This window comes from Balaenoptera borealis (genome assembly GCF_965194805.1).
Source record: "Balaenoptera borealis genome assembly, chromosome: 8".
Taxonomy (NCBI): domain Eukaryota; kingdom Metazoa; phylum Chordata; class Mammalia; order Artiodactyla; family Balaenopteridae; genus Balaenoptera; species Balaenoptera borealis.
The window spans coordinates 58,881,579-58,895,255 of NC_138865.1; the positions used below are offsets into that span (position 1 = coordinate 58,881,579).

A 13,677-nucleotide genomic window follows, 5' to 3' on the forward strand; every position below is an offset into this window, starting at 1 on the left:
GATTGTTCTTTCTTCTAGCCCGGCACACACTGCCCGCAAACCCCACACAAGGAACACCTGGCTTGGGTTAGATGGTCCTGGAGGCGCCTAGGTCTCATTCACCTGCTCTGGGGAGAGTGGCATGCCCTCCTCCACTTGCTTGTCCACTGCCATGCGCAAGCTATGGAAATAGGCATGGAGCTTTCCTACCTGGATAGGCATGGATATTTAAAGACCACAAAGAGATGAGTTTTCAAGTGTGTCTTTGAAATAATACACTTTTTCAAAGACACAGAATAGTCTGAAAGCTGTAGTTTATTACACTTTATTTTTTGTCCTCGGCTACATTCTTTACATCTAGTCATCTTTTCCCAGTTTGAAAATGTAACTTGATTTATGAATAGTCAAACCGTTCTTTAACAATCTTTGCATTAACCTCCTAACTAACGAGGTAGATCAACTTTGTTCACGAATCTAGTGCTATTGCCTTGAAAAGATAGAATTAACATTTCCTATTACAGAATGCTTAAGATAGCCAGTATCAGAAAGTATACCTTACGTAGACCTAGATTTATTTAATTTAAATATTTCTATCAACACCTACTTTTGATTGTGTAATATTCGCTGTAGATTAAAGGGATCATAGTTCTTGTCTAAATAATTTATGTTATAATATTTTCCCAGAGTGACTTGGGAACACTTAATATTGTTCGTTTACTTGAGTGTAAATTCATAAAACTTACCGAGGAGGGAAGTCGCAGCTCTCCTTACAGAACAAAAACAGAAAGTACACTGGTTACACTGGTTTAAAATAAATCTCAAAAAGAATGCAGAAACCGCATACCGTACCTATTTTTAAAAATCCTTGATAAAGAGAGTGGTATAAATGTTGCCTGAATGATTCAAAAATAGGTGATATATTTTGCTGAGTGTTTTCTGGGTTCATGAAACATGTTTATTATTTTTAGTTTTCTTAATATATTTTCTTTAAGGAGGTTTAAAGAAATACTTCAAATAAATGTATCGGTATATAGATGTCTTTGTATTAGCACAGTCCATAGTAAAACATTTTAAAAAACAACCTACCAAAAGTGGACTGTAGTTTAATCTGCCATAGGTGGTGGGTCATTTGCTTAACTTGGCCTGGTGGTAGGGAAAGTGGCCTGCAGATAGCCAGGTGGCAGACGGTTATCTGATATGTGTTATATAAGTGTGGGATTTAGTAAATGGTATGAACTTCATCATCATCCCAAAATATAAAAGATCAGAATTACTCTTTTGACTCAGAAATCTAGGTACTTACTATGTGCTTTTTGTCTTTGTATTTCCTTGGTATAGTTTTAGAGATACGCTTACAAGTCATTTAAGAATTTCTAGTTTGATTTTAAATAATGGTGCTTGATATCATACATTTGGAAATATTGTTTTTTTAATGAAAGATTGCATTTACTATTTCTATACACTTAAAAATTAAAGTCCAAGTAATGACGGTTTGGGGAAAAATTTTTTTTTTTTCCCTGTGTGTCCCAAAATAAAAGCTCATTAACACATGACACTTAATTTGATTGACAGCTGTCTAGGAGGTGACATTTTAAGGTGGGCTGTATATATGTGTTGGATTGACTGTCAGTGTGTTGTAACTCTGTGGTGAAAGTCAAGGCTGGAAGTAAAGTTTTAGAAAGTGGGTCATGTAACTTTTTAGTGCAGGGAGGGAAGGTTTGCAAGCACTTCACTGCTGCTCGCCTTTGAGCTTGCTTGAAGGCTAGTCCTTGAGGTGTGCACGCATGTACATTCACTCCTGGGGCAGGCAGCCAACTCTCTTGGTTGATGAACTGACAATAAAGAACATATCCTTTGGATTTGTGAAGATAGATTGAAGAAAGAAAAATGCATAAATGCCTTCTGCATTGCACCATCGGTCATGAAAGTCATAAAGTTGTAAGCAACTCTTGCAGACCACATTTTCAGATAGAACATTGATTTTGTTGTTGTTTTTAGTCTCTCTTTTACAAACCTTTCATTATTTTACACTGTGCACCTAATTTTTATCTTCTGCTACCTGTGAGTGCACCGTATCTTCTTAACATCTGTTGGCTCTTTCTTTGAAAAAGTCACATCAGGGTGCTTTTGTGTTTTCCTTTTTTCAAAATTTATATCTTTTTCCTTTGGTCAAATGTAGGTTAATTATGTCATTTTGCAGTGCATTTGATTAAAGAAAGCATTTTAAAAGATAAGTCTGTAGTCAGTCAGAGGGCTGCATATCTCCCATCGTGACTTTTTATTTCTCCTCTAAGTGCATGAAAACCCACTTAAGTATGTTTTATCAATCAGGTGAAAAAGTACAAAGAAAAACATGAAAGAAAAATCAGAAAAGAAAAATGTAATGTTTGCAACAGAATGAGCAACAGAATTACCTTTCCCCCCTTTTTTCTTTCTCTCCCCACTTCTAAACGACTGGGAGGAAAACATGAGAAAGAACAGAGAGAATGCCAAAGATGGTTGCCACTGGCACCAGGATTGGCATCAGACCCTCTTTGTTTAGCTCAGGATGCCTGTGATTTGTTAGTTGGCATCCGCATTGCAGTGTGGAGTGATGTTACAATATATTGACAATTTCCAGATCTAGAAATGTCAATAGTCCTCTTGGTTATTTATACAAGATCACAAACTGCATCTCTTCTGGAGGATGAAATAAAGACCAACAAATAATAAAGTTCATTGTTGACCAACTTCCTATGCTTTTTCCCTCTTTCTCTTTTGGTTCAACCCACACTTTTTTTTTTTTTTTTTTTTCATGCCCAGCAGCCTCAGCCTCATCTTTTTTTTGAAATGTGGAAAGAGTTACTAGAGCTTTGACACAAGCTCTAGTGCTACATCTGCATCTGATACAGTTTTGGGGAGAATGTATGCATTTTGAAATCAGTTTTGATATATAGTTCATTAGACTTGTGCATCCCATGGCCGCAAGGCAGAATTTCCTTTAAAGCTAAATCTCTTTGTTATTCAGCCTCTTCTGTGCCTAGAGTCTGGTTGACCACAATTTAGTCCATTTTTGTATTGCTCCATGTTTAGGAAAGGGTCATGTTCAATATAGTCATTTATAAAATGATGCCACCCCCCCCCCCACTTTACCTAAAATATACACATCATGTGGGAGTCCCTGCGTTTAAATCCATAAAATCATTTGACGGTATTGATTCAGAGGGCTGCGCTTCGGCTGTTTCGTTGCTACAAGAACCGCCATTTTGTTTGTGAAGTGCCAGGCGAGGGGGAAAAAAAAAGGCAGACACTGTGCTGGATGCCAATAATGGTTGCCAGTGGCACCGAGGTTGGCATCAGACCCTCTTTGTCTAGTTGCTGAATGCCTTTGATTCGTTGGTTGGCATCCGCATTGCAGTGGGCACACTGAAAAGTTTTTGACAATCCCTGAATGAAAGCTGCTTGCTTGTTTGCTGCAGCAAACCTTAGCTGATAGAAAACCCTTCCTTTTATCTATTTTTTTTTTTTTTAGGTTTTTTTTTTTTTTTTTTTTTAAGATGGTGACAGATTAAAGGAAAAAACGGCTCTAAAGTGGCCTCCATTTTCCCCAAGATATTAAAGATGTCCAGTAATTCTTGGGCAGGTGGTACCTAGTCCCCATATTGTCTTTGTTAACTGCCTTCTTGAAAGCAAAGCAAAACAAAACAAAACAAAAAACAGGCGAGCCTCGCACAGCACACCTTCCCGGGACGGCAGTGTGCTGTAGGATGCTGGCTGTGCTCTGGGAAGGGTATGGAGGGCTCGCTGGCTGCAGGGACATGGAACGCACTTGCCAGGACTGACTGTGGCTTTCAGGCACATCCCTGCTTATTTCTTAGGCAATTTTGAGTTCCTTCAGTTTCCACACTTCCAAATTTTACAGTAACCCATTGAGAGGACCTTTCTATTTTTTTCTTCTAGTTAGTAATGTGTAACAGGGTAAAGGTTAAAAAAAAAAAAAAAATGAGAAAAAACCTTCATGAGGAAACCTAACGTCAGGAAGACCAACCAAAAGGCTGAAATTATTTTGGTTGAAGTTTCCTAGATAGTTTGCATTCATATTGCTTTCTGGTTAACCACCATTATGTCGTTAATGAAGAAGAAGGATGAGCAGTGATACCCAAAAGGTTGCACAGAAGGAAGTCTGGCCTATGGAGGCGTTGAGTGGCCACACTGTGTCCTGTCTGAAGGGTGGCGTGTTGTAGGGGGCTGGGCTTTCTCTGAGGCAGGAAAGGGTTTTGAAGAAAGAGATGGGTCACTACACACTAAGATGTTTCAAGATCTCAGGAGAGAGTAACTGTTGTCATGAATTTAACAGATTCGAGTTTCAACTCGGTCAGCCTGCCTGATTTTTGGACTGTGCTTTGCACTCTTATTAAACATGTTTTGGAGTGCTAAAGAGGCCTGGAACCTCGTGGCTCTCATGAGAGAGGAGTTTCCTTTTTAGCCTTGTGGAATCCTTAAAATCGTGGATGGCAACTTCTGTTGTTTTATTGGTAACTGATATGATGATCAAAGTGCATTTCGACATTGTGAAAAACGCGACTTGTTTACAGGGGAAGTTGTAATCATTATTATTGTTTTTGAAATAGAATCCTTCCTGGTTGTCACATCTCATTAGGGAGGAAGCAAATGCTAAGAATTGTTTTCCTCCTTCAGTTACTGACTTTTAGAATCCTTTTGGGTAACAATTATTTTTTTTTTATGAAAAGCTTAAGTAGATAATTGTTTGCAAGTTGACAGCGTATTTTAACCTTTTAATAAATTTCACTTCATTTGCAGATATTTCCCATTATGGGGAAAAGGAAGCTTTCATAATCTTTTAGAACGAGGCTGCTCTCCAGGATGATTTGGTGTGCTTACATTGTGAAATGCTCAGAAAGCATGACATTTGTATGCATGTTTGATTTAGGGGAAACTGTTAAGTTTTCCCATCTAGCGTCCTGTCCTTGACTGAACTTATGAACTCTAGTGCACACTTGTTTGCATTCTGGCTCTCGCACAATTCACCAGATAAAGAAGGGCTCTTACTGGCATGTCTTGCTCCTAGGCTTAATGAGACCTTTGTGGGAACATATATTGTAAGATAAGATACGCAGCAATTTTCTCACTGATAAGAAGAAAACACAGCCGAAGGGGCCAGAAGTTTGCCCTCTCTGCCATGATGTTCCTGCCCTGATAGCTTTGCTGGACAATTCAAGAGTTAAACTCTGAGGCCCCAGTTGCCAGCTGGGAAAGCTTGGCATCTGTGTTCTGATATGGCAGACTAAGCTCTTGCATTGCTCTTAATATGATCTCACTTTTCAAAAGGAAAGGAGAGAGAGAGAGAGGGAGAGAGAGGTATATCATTTGTTATATCAATTATGATTTTCAAATATTTAAAAAGTATATAATGATCCACTTTTTGGAGGCAGCAAAGGTTGGTAAAATGTCCTGCTGACAGCATTGGGTGTCACTCTCTGCATTATACCCTCTCACCGTATACACTGCACGACACATTTTGTAATGAAAAATATTCATCTAGATGACACGTTTGGATTTGCAAATTTAGTGCGCTATGCCTCTTGTGTGGGAAAATAACTCCATATGCAAAAGGACCAAAATGATGTTCATTATTCAGGAATCATGGTAATTTGGGGGAACAGTGCGATGACAGGAGATGATACTTAGGTCTCCCAAGGGGTGCTCCCTGACAGATACAGGGTGTGTGTCTGCAGACTCAGCTGGGCAGGAGCCATTGAGGAGGCCTGTTGCCACTGCTTTAATTCTTTAAAGTTTCTGTGTTCTAAAGTGGTACCTAAGAGGTATATCCACACATAGCTGTAGTATAGATTTGGTAGGATTTTTTATTTACTTACTTGTTTTTCCCTAAATTTGGAATTTACAAGGAAACTGCCAAAAGGAGATTAAAGTTTTAATCCTCCACTAACTTTTTTAAAAAATTAATTAATTTATTTTTGGCTGTGTTGGGTCTTCATTGCTGCACGCGGGCTTTCTCTAGTTGCGGAGAGCAGAGGCTACTCTTCATTGTGGCGTGTGGGCTTCTCATTGTGGCGGCTTCTCTTGTTGCGGACCATGGGCTCTAGGCGTGCGGGCTTGCTTCAGTAGTTGTGGCTCGCGGGCTCTAGAGCACAGGCTCAGTAGTTGTGGTGCACGGGCTTAGTTGCTCCGCGGCATGTGGGATCTTCCCGGACCAGGGCTCAAACCCGTGTCCCCTGCATTGGCAGGTGGATTCTTAACCACTGTGCCACCAGGGAAGCCCGCTCCATTAACGTTTTACTCTTAAGTTTGACACTATAATTTGGAACAACAATCCAACATATCTAATGAGTAAAGTCTGTCTCCTCATAAACTTTCATTCTGCTTGACTGAACTGAAAAACTAGACCAGTGAGCTTAAAAAAACTGTTTTATGACACTTTTACTCCTGCCATCCCTGCCAACCAGTTGGAATTTCAGCACCTGAAGAGGGAGGGACCCAGTGGGAGGCTGAGCCAGAATTCTCTGGAATTCATAAAAGTTGCGATAAATAGGTTTTCACGTCTGTCATCCCAGTGGCTTACATGATAACTGACTTTATAATCAAAAGAATCATTATTGCTTTGTTGGAAGGTTAAGGTTTTCAGAGTGGAAGTAGCCTAAGAGGCGCTCATTAAAATAGGGAATTATTAAATATCTGAAAAAGATGGGCAAAGGCAAGGGTGATCCCTGGCTCTGAAACTAGTTTTAGCTGGAAGTGTCTCTTCAGTTTGTGAAAAGGTAGCACTTCCTAGTTTGAAGTTGAGGAAAGTTGAACTTGTGACACTTGAGGAGTTTGTCCGTGTATGCGCTGTGACAGAGCAAATGATCAGCCAACGTTATGTTCAAAGCAGTTTTACAACCTTTTTTCCCTCCATCCTTGTGGCAGAGGAATAATTTTAGAAATCTCAAGGACTAGTGGTTATGTGATGGGAAACAGGAGTTATTACAGCAGCCCGCCTCAGCGCCAGTCATAGCAAGAGGGGAGCTTCCTCTTCAGGCTCACTTTTCTGTGGCAGCGTGGTATGTCGTCTCATCTTAAAATACATTCTTGGGTCCTTGAACTCTAATTATGTGATGTGGTTAATTTCACTGAATTCCATTGTTGGGATTTGGCATAGAGAATAAATCACCAAACTGCAGAGAACTTGCGAACTTTAAGTGCGTGTTGTGGAGGAGGGAGTCTGTGGGATTAGTTTGTATTAGACTGGATGGTATAGGATGTGAGGCTAATGGGACTTGAATGCTTGGGCTTTTTGGTTGTTATATTGTTCAGAAAATTGGAAGAAATGGCCACCAATTAACCAATGAGGTGGAAAGACCTTGAGGCTGAATTGAAGGCCACACATACAAGAAAAAAATATCCTCAAAATTACATCAAGCAATGTTCTAAGAGGGGAATGCAAACTATTCTTGTGCATAAATATATTGTTTATAATAAAACACTTAGATACACATATTCTCTCTGTTTATGATGATAGTTTAAACAGGACAGCACTGATGAATCACAGACAAATTAAAGAACTCTGAATAAGAACTATATAATTGAAAATATGGGGTGATGGATGAAGTAATTTTACTAGCTGAGAGTTGCCTGGAGGTTGTTTATTTTCAGAATCCCATTTTAAGGCAGTTCAGAGCATGTAGTAAGTTATGGACGAAGCACAAATCAGTTGAAAATGGGATTTGTTTAAACAAGCGCAAAAAAAGAAAATAAGAATTGCTTTTGAGAAAAAATTCTTTAAATATATTGCAGTTTTAAAATTCTGGCTAGCGTCAACTCCATGTCTCAAAATAGAAAATTTAATAAATAGTATTGAGTTGAATTGTAAAATACATGTATCTCCCACAGAACTACACAAAAGCATTTAACAAGCATCAGTTCATAATTGTGACACTAATACACATTCTGATGCAGCATGAAGCTGAAGATTTTTTTTAAAACTTCATTTTTCAAAACTCATTGAAAAATATACGTGGAGAAATGTATTGCTGTTAACAGGGAATGGTAGAGCTTAGGACAAAAATCTGATCATAAGCACAGATGTTAAGATAGTTATTTGAAATAGGGTGTATTTTGTAATTCGTGTGAGTAGGGGATTACATTTGTGCCCATGTTAATAACCCGAGTGTGTCAATGTGAAGTCTATACCCCTCTATCAGTGAATTCTGAAGTGTGAAAAATGTTCCTGCTTAGGCAACTTGTATTTTATTATTCTGACATCTGCAGTTTCTGGATGGATTACCTTAAATTTGCTATGCTATGTTAAAAGCCTTGTTTTATGAGGTTGGTCTCAGCTTCTGGCCTTAAGTGTCAGGAACCCTGCTACGTGATGCAACTTGCCTTGTTAGGTTTAATTGACCAAAGCTGATGTGTTAAAACAATTCATTTGTGTTGTAACTTATGCCCTGGCTAACTTGCTACCTGAATCCTTTGACCTTGACTTGTCTGGGTCATGAAATGGCTGCAAGCTGTTTGACCTTTCTATTGTGTAGTAATGTCACTGTTTCCTCTTATTCTTGTATGGTAATAGCTGACAAAAAGCCCCAGCCCTGACTTTACACCCCAGTGGATTCCAGGCGTCCCTCCGCAGTAGTGATGTCTTCTGTTTGACATGGTCTAGCCGTAGAAGTGACTTTCTTTTGTTTGCTGACAGTGATGGGGACAAATTTGCAGTCCTCCTTGCTCCAGGAGGTGGGGGGTAGTATTCTGGCATTTAGAGGGATTTGGATTCCTTCTGCTTAGATTTTCAGTTTCCGTGTTTTATGATTATTCATATCACCATTTCCTTTTCCCCTCTCTTCTGAGGTTGGCTTTTCAGCTTTTTATATTTATGGTTTCCTTAATAATTACTTTTCAACATTTTCGGCTGTTACAATAAAAATATTTTATTGTCACTATATAGGGTAAAACTGGTAAATTTAGTTATGCTTTGGATTAGCAATGCGTAAGTCCTAAAATGACTGACTTTTAAACTTCACCTCTTAAACTTGTCTAGTATTGGAAAAAGCTGTATACTAAACACGTAGGATTAAAACAAAATTTTTAAGAAATGAGAGTCATGTTGTAACTTTACATAGTCCATCTTATAGTTTTAGGGGAAACCTATGCTTGTGACTTAGATAGCTAAATTGCAAAACATAGTGAACCATTGGTAAATTTGAACCTTTTACTTCTTTGGGGACATTTGCCAGCATGTGAAATTCAATGTTTATTTTAACAAATATAAAAATTGTTTTTTCCCTTCTTTATGAAACCCTCCTATGCAAAAATAGAGAATTTTTACCTCTGTTCTCTTCCGAAGCAGTGAAATAATTTTATTTTTAAAATATTGGAAATGCCTTCTGAAATGTTAAAACACAGATATTTTTATCCTACCAAATTTTTCTTTGCCAAATATGACATTGTAGTTCATGATTTTTCCTATATTTGCCAGATTAAATATTTAAAATCCAAGCTGTTACATTTTATTTTTAAATTATTAGAGGAAAAAAGGAAGTTTAAGTTAGAATGTGCATTTCCTTACTTGTATGCCCCATACTGTTTATCCATGTGTGTGGATACGCTGACAGATGAGAGACAATGTGGTCCAGGCGCTGGAACCTTGGAAAAAAGCATGCGATTTTTCTATTCCCATTTTAAAACTATCTGAAATGGCAGGTGAGAGAGTTTTTCGTTTTCTTTCTTTCTTTTTTTTTTTTTTGGTTGTTGCTGTTTTAAACTATTTTTTCCCCAGGAATGTTCACAAGATCAAGGAATTTAAATGCTTTTCAGCATTAATTGTGTTGATAATCCAGTCAGCCTGAGGATCCAAGGAAGAAAGGTGAATGAAACGTCCGATTTTAGTCAATAGCCTCAGTTTCTCTCTCCTGTCCATAAAACCCGGTCTAGACTTGAAAACACCTCTCATGCTTTCTGCTCATTCATTGGTGTTTTCAGTGGTGGAGTCCACAAAGAATCGAGTTTGGATGTGGTTAGTGGGCTAATGGGTCATATGCAGTGGGACTGTGGTACAAGAACAGCGGCTAGCCCCCAAGGATTTAAAAAATGTCTGTGATTTCTTCCAGAAGTCTGCCTCAGTTCCTCCACTGAAATGATTTAAAACAAATCGCAGCTGCTGAGTTAAAGAGCCGAAGTTCCTGGATCATGTGTAATTGATGTGTGTGTGTGTGTGTGTGTGTGTGTGTGTGTGTGTGTTGCAGAGTTGAAAAGAAGTGAAGGTAGAGAAAAAAAGAGAGAAGTAAGGCCTAGATCTTTCAGGAATTACTTAAGAAGGATGGTTCATTCACAGATTGAGGAGTAAATAACATACCATTTAAAATATTCTGTCAGCTTTGGATTTTGGATTCCTTCACAATTGAGCACATCTCCCTTCTTCCTGCCTTTTAGTTTTTGTAGAACATAGAAAAATAAGTGCATGAATCTGACATGTCTTCATAGTCTTGGTTCTTCTCTTTATCAGCTTTGTGACCTTGGCTATGTCACTTAAGCTCCACGTGCTTTAGTTTTCTGTTTTGTAAAATGAGGATTAGAATGCCCACTTCACAGGGCTGTTTTAGGATTACATGAAATAATTCATGTAAGTAAAAGCAGTGATGTTATTAATAAGAGTGATTATTGCTCTTTATAAAGGAACATGGCATAATATAGTCATCCGGAGAAGATGCCCAATAGTGAAGAGAATGAGTGATTAGGTGTTGCAGCAAGAGGTCGTCAATTAGTTTATGTGTATCTCAGGTGATAAGACACTCCAAAGAGAAAATGAAAGTCCTGATCTCAGTGATGTGTATAGATATTTCCTAGTAGGAACATGTTCCTAGTTGTGTATGGTTTTTATATCAACTTAAAGTAGAATTACTGTACAGTTTTAGCAATCCTCTATATCAGACTTATCAGAGAGTTAATTTCTTGATCAATCTAGGAGTTGCTGAAAGGAAGGAGTAAAATAATTTTATTAGTTGGCTCTTTGAGTAAATAACTTTGTGTCAAATGAAGGGTGTCGTAGGAAGTACTTGTAATTCATTGTACTCCAGTGAAAACATAGGACGTTTAGTTATAAAAAAATGAAATTGCCAACATTTGGGAGAGCTACACTTATGTTTTAGATTTGGTTGGACAGCAGTGGTGATGATGTGGACTGGATTGTTCTAGAGGAGCAAGCTGCTGGTTTTTAGACTCAAGTCTGAAAGTGTCTTATTTAAAAATGATCCCTAGTTGGGTCAGAACTCAAAATGTTTCATTAGTTACATGAATTGTTTTCACTTTATTGCCACTGGACTCTTCCTCTTTAAGTCAGTCTTTCCCACTCGTCCTTTTTTATGGTGTTAAGAAAATTAAATAATCTTTAGAGGAAAAAAGTTAATATTTCTTACTTAAAGTGATGTCACTTTTTCTAAGAACAACTGAAAGCCAAATGGGAAGTGGTTAAAACATCTTCTTCTTCTTCCCAAATTAGATTTGGGGTTAGCGTTTGAGTTTTGTGGCTCTGGTTGGTTGGATCCGGTGGTCCTGAAGCCTCTTTTGTGGGCCAGATTTTCCTTGGGGAACCAGTCATGGTGCTTCTTGCCCATGGGCAGTGGGTTGCTCCTCTCGCTTACTTTGTACAGCAGATTTGCAAAGTGGACAGGTTAGCCCATACCTGCAATCTCTACTAGGGAAATATCTTAAATCACACGTCACACTGATGCAGTGCAAAAAAATTTCATATTCTTCTATGCAGCATTTTAATTATAATTATACTTAGGGTTTCTGGCCAGGAGTTAATAGGAAAAGTTATCTCACTGTTTGTCTGTTAAAGGGTAACTAGGGTGTGCAGAAAGTAGAATCAGAACATTGATTAGCTTGCTTTGATTCTGGCACATAATTTTTAATAATCTGTGTCATGTCTTTTCTTTTTGAGAACATACCTGGTGTTTAGTTGCTATTCTGTTCAAAATCAAGAAGCATGTATTTTATTTAGTACATAAAAAAGTACATCCAAAATTTTTTGACATGTGTAAACTGGATTGCTGTTGATGGCAGAAGGATTTATTATTTTGTCCTTCTAATACATTTGAAAAGCTTTGTTTGCACTTAGGATTTAAAGTTGATATTGACCTGAAATGGGAATGCATACATGATTCTTGAATACTGGTTGCCTTTCTTAGCCTCCTGGTGAAGCTAACATATTTATTTAAATTTCCTGATGGTAAAGCATTAATATTTTTTTGGTTAAGGCTTATAGTTATCATGTAACAGTATCTGTTCTATTTACAGTCTCCAAATAAGGGAAAAGCTGCTTATAGTAATATGAGGATCACTGGTCTTACAATAATTAAATAGACTTGTTATACTACATTAATCCCTTTTGGAACATTTGGAATGACTTCTTAGTACTAACAGCACAGTATTAGGGCCTACAATTAATCTGCTTTTTGTATCCAACATTTGTATAATATAAAACATGTATATAGAGAAACATATTTCAGGTTTAAGATGAGTTCAAAAGAGGACAAAATGAAATTATTTTGGACTGTTAAGGAAAATGAATATGATTCTAAGTACTGATAAAATATGGAATTCATTTTGAGTTAGCATAGGTAGACAAATTATTTTTCATAAGTTTTTGGTTTTTTGGTGAAGACCTTTTTTTGGGCTCTCAGAATAACTTTTTGGGACTTCCCTCGTGGTCCAGTGGTTAAGACTTAGCCTTCCATCACAGGGGTTGTGGGTTTGATTCCTGGTCGGGGATCCCACATGCCTCATGGCCAAAAAACCAAAACATAAAACAGAAGCAGTATTGTTATAAATGCAATAAAGATTTTAAAAATGGTCCACATAAAAAAAAAATCTCAAAAAAAAAAAAGAATCACTTTCCACCTGAGGTCCAAGATTTGCACATGACACACCAGATATATGCAGTATGAAATGGAAGCATTTGTTCAATCTAATATCCAGGAGGTGTGTTAACACCTTGTGAGCTGGTGTTTCTTGCTTGGTCCCTGCATTGATACAGCTATTTATTAATCCTGGAGAAAATGAAGCAGACCCAATTTCAAAGTCTGGTCCAATCTTGTTCTGTGTTTCATGGAAATGCTTTAAGTTAAGGACAGACTGGGCATTCACTATTCACACAGAATTATTGCAGATTTGTTAAAGAGAGTTCTGAGTTAGGATTGTGTTTACATCTTCTGTTGTGGAAGCCCCATGAGGCATAATTTCCTCCTCTATGTGGGTTCTTTTATTTTTGTTGAGTTTTTCACACCCGGGGATGTGAATTCAACCTTGGGTGTTCCAGTTACAGGGAAAAAAATTTGTGAAGGATGTAGTATTAGTTCAATTCTGGGGCAGATTGCATGCATATGTACAGAGTACCATGGAAGTGCTGGGATTATTGAGTGGTTTGCAGCCATTTTAGAGCATGTGCCTGGGACCAGCTAACACATTGTCAGGGAAAACATGATGTAGCAACAATATTAGATCATGCAAATGAGACTACTGAATAGTAATAGTTATGGGCAATATTTTGGAAAACACTGATTAGTGACAGTTTTATTACAGCAAATGTATGTATCAAGTCCCCAGATTTCATTGTAATGCACTGAAAACAGATGTCAAAGTGTCCCAAACAGAATTTCATGGTTAATCTACATATTGCATGGAAAGTACAAACAAACCATTTAG

At 37.8% G+C, this 13,677-nt stretch overlaps 1 protein-coding gene and 1 long non-coding RNA gene across 12 annotated transcripts in view; both read left to right on the top strand.

The window, feature by feature from the left end:
- Positions 1-13,677, top strand: part of NFIB (nuclear factor I B) — a 235,700-nt gene that overhangs the window by 7,634 nt on the left and 214,389 nt on the right. The window lies entirely within an intron of this gene.
- LOC309633188 overlaps positions 1-13,677 on the top strand; it is a 70,538-nt gene continuing 56,861 nt past the window's right edge. The window contains exon 1 of the long non-coding RNA XR_014247371.1: positions 1-13,677. This exon is cut by the window's right edge and continues 27,375 nt beyond it. This is a non-coding gene — a long non-coding RNA (uncharacterized lncRNA).